Source organism: Pituophis catenifer, unplaced genomic scaffold (assembly GCF_029215685.1).
Source record: "Pituophis catenifer annectens isolate HBS135680 unplaced genomic scaffold, rPitCat1.0.hap2 SCAF_13, whole genome shotgun sequence".
In the NCBI taxonomy this organism is placed as follows: Eukaryota; Metazoa; Chordata; class Lepidosauria; order Squamata; family Colubridae; genus Pituophis; species Pituophis catenifer.
In genome coordinates, this window is record NW_027256893.1 from 24,485,062 (window position 1) to 24,488,806 (window position 3,745).

Sequence of the window (3,745 nt, forward strand, 5' to 3'; positions counted from 1 at the left end):
CGGCCCTCAACCGCCCGCCCGCCCACCGACCGACCGAGGGAGCCCGGCCGGCCGCGGCGGGGGAGGGCAGAGCCACGGGGTCGCCCGGGAGGGCCCGAGGGGCGGGGCCTCGGAAGCCCCCTCAGGGAGGGAGGGGGGGAGGGGGGGCGGCTGGGCCGAAGCCTTCTCGGGCCTCCCTTCGCGGCGGCTCCCCTCAGGCTCAGGGGGCGGCTCCTCCTTCCCGCCGCCGCCTCGGCCCGGCTCCCTCCATCCCTTGCCCGCCGAGGGAGAAGAAGGCGAGGAGGCGGCACAAAGCGGCAGCGGCACCGGCGGCAGCTCACCCTCGCACCGCCCGCCCGCCCGCCTGCCGCCTCAGCTGCCCGCCCGGCGCGCGACAAATAATCCCGCGACAGGAGGCGACGCTGCCGGGCGGTGCTTTTCCCCCGCCGCCGTTATACGTGGGAGGGATTCCGCGAGCGGAGGGATCCCGATCCGGCGGAGAAGGTGAAGAGGCCCGGCCGGCCAGAGACGAGCGGGAGGCCGGATCTTGCTCGCCTCGCCCACGCCCCTCCCTCTCTCCCCCTCTCGGGCGCGTCACGATTGGGCCGCCTTCCCCTCCGAGGCCCGCCCCTTCATGCTGGCCTCCCTCTCACCACCCACCTAACGGGACTCCGCTGGGCGGCCGCCGCTGTCATTCACGGCTCCCCCCCCCCCTCTTCCTCAGGCCCCGCCCTTCGGCGGGTGGCGATTGGCTCTGGCGAGGCCAAAGAGGTGTGGCCAAGAGGGGGCTGTTCCTGCGCGTGTTTCGGGCGCGTGCTAACTTGCGCTGTCTGACAGGAGGAGGAGGGGGGCCGGGAGCTCGCCGGTCAATCGCTGACGGATGGGGCGGGGCTTGGGTAACCTAGCAACGGGGAGAGGAACGGCTCCGGAGAGTGAAGAGGGATGGGAAGGAGGTGGGGGGGGGAATAAAAACTCGCGTTGCCTAGCAACCGGGTCATTAGCATGGAGGGGCCCGGGAAACGGCCTGAGGGCGGGAGATTTCCTCATGGCCAAGAAGACCCCCCCCACCCATCACCCAGCGACCCTCTGGGGCCAGACAGGCCTACCTCGCAGGGTTGTTGTGAAGCCGGAAACGGAATGTTACATTGTATGCAAGGAAGTTACACTGGGTCCACCATGTGGAGAGAAGACAAGAGGAATAATAGAAACTAATGTGCCAATAAAAATAAATAAATCAGTAAACAGCCCTCCCGAGGGTGGGAGGGCCCTGCATGGCCTTGAAGCCCCCTCCTCTCCTTCAGCCAGCGATCCAGACTGACCTGCCTAGCAGGGCTGTTGTGGAGATAGAAAAAAAGGATTGCATTTACCCCAGGAAATTTACCTGACCATGTGAAGGAAGGAAGATGGAAGCGGTCAATAAATACAAATCAATGGAAGCCATAAATGCTTCCCAGGCCCCCAAGAAAGCCGAAAGGTACCACAGTGACCGAGGCAGCCGAGTGCTGACCACCAAGGAGAAAGTCCACTTTGTTTTTAGAACTTGGCACCCTGTAAGGAAGAGGCAGTGTGGGGTGGAGGCAGCAACCATGCCCTGTACCTCCCCCCCCTGTTTTGAGGAGGGGCTGCTCAGAATTGGAGGATTCTGCATTTCTTCCCTGGAGAAATCTACCTGGGCACCGACTTTTGGAGGGCCTACGATCCAGCAGTTTGTGCAAACCAGCATTCGGACTGAGCGGCAATCTTAACCTAAATGGAGGATTCTGCCATCCTGTGCGAACGGAGACTTCATATTCAAGATATTCAGCAGTTTCTGATTCCTTGCTTTCCTTTTCAAATAATTCTTTCCTTTTCTCTATAGTTATCCAAATAGGTGAGAGCAGCAGTATTTCTCAACCCTGGCAAGTTTTAAGTTGCGTGGACTTCAACTCCCAGACTGGCTGGGAAATTCTGGGAGTTGAAATCCACACATCTTAAATTTGCCAAGGTAGAGAAACACGGATTAAGAATAGAGGAGATCTAACCTTTATTTCTCATTAGGTGGCCAAAGTTTATTTTCTTAGATGCCATTAATATAATAAACAAGGTTGTGGTGCTATCTGAATCTGTATAAACGTATGGTGAGTGTCCTCTAGTGGCTATTTCAGTGATAACATTATGCTATAGTACAAATCTTCCTTTCCTTGTCCATGAAGAGGGTGATAAAAAAAACAAAAAAATATGCCCGTACTTGGAAGAAAAAGCTACAGAAGCAAACGAGGCTTAAACAAATAATAATAATAATAATGTTGACAGATACAACAAAATACCTAATATCCACTAAAATCCATCTATATGTACGTAGCTGAGATTGAGACGTAGCCTTAAAAAATACGATGAATGAAACCGTCATACATCTGCAAACGGTTTTCTGACTTGGTTGTAAAAATCTTCATTTAGACACTACTATTTCAGACTGGCAACCTGTGATTACTGGATAAAAATAATGAGACATTGCTGATTATTTAGGTGTGAATTAAGTATCTGAACATTTCAGTTATAAAAACCTGGTGAGACAATTCAGTCATTGCTTTCTGAAAATAACCGAGTGCCTCTCCCAATGATAAATGGAGATAGCACAACTAAGTGGATTTCATTGAGGGTAAATCCCAGGGAGAAAAACTATGATTGCACAGCATGACTTTGTTTTGAAGAATCTGTTTCCTTTCGGTTAGTGGAACAAATCTGAGCTGTATCTAGGACTCTTAAAAACAGCTTTGATGCTCGTACTTTGTTTTTTCATGATGCAATGAAATGGTTTTGTTCTACCCTGAAGTGTTTTAGTGCTATGCAGTTTTCTTTTCATTTTTATTAGAAAACTATTTCTCAAATCTGATGGTGGGAATGAAATAATCAATATTTGCTTTATGTATAATATATATATTCTAATCAGACGATGCACCACACAAACTCACAATTTTGTTTTGATTGTGGTAGACTTGAACAACTCAGATTTGTGCCTTGTATGGTTTTAGCGTGTGTACTTTTCAAAAAGTACACATCCACTGACAGACGTGACAGCTCCAAGCTGGGATTTAGCCCCCATCACTTGTCAGTAGCCGGATGGCTTCAGATTTCAGCCAGATTTGGTGTATGGGTGATAAGGTAATTTACTATAAATGAGTAAAACTACTCATGAGGCCACCATCTTGTCAAATACCATGTCAAGCCACCAAATGGGAGAAGGAACATTCAGTCTGGTTATTCCCACCCTTATATCCAGCAATGCCACATTCCCTTCTTTGTTTCCCCATTTGCCTTTTTTGGGGCAGAGGCGCATTGCTAATAGCACCAATAGATCAAGAACATATTTATAACTCTGGGACTAACACAATGGGTTGCTGCCAGGGAAACAGGGATGCTAAAACTATTCCAACAATTTGTTCAGGGAGATTGAAAGCAGCAGGTCAGCTTTCCCCTAGAGTCCTGAGTTCAAGAGGCTTGGTTTCTCCCCCACAAGGAACTCTGCTAACTGTAACTAGCAGTAACAATAAATGCCTTCGTAGGATTTGCGTGTATTCTCAGGAGCAACGCATTCTTGGCTGGTGCTCAGGAGCCAACAAGGCAGCTGTTGCAGCCCTTCTAAAGAGAGTGTGCTGGCTTGCTTCCCTGCGCTCTGCACATCATATGAGTTGTCTTTCTCTGGTGTCGCTGGAATGTCGAGAGGAGGGAGCCAGTTGGAAGCGTTTCTAAGGGTCTCCTGGCCAGCTTCGGCCCCTTTTCCAACCAG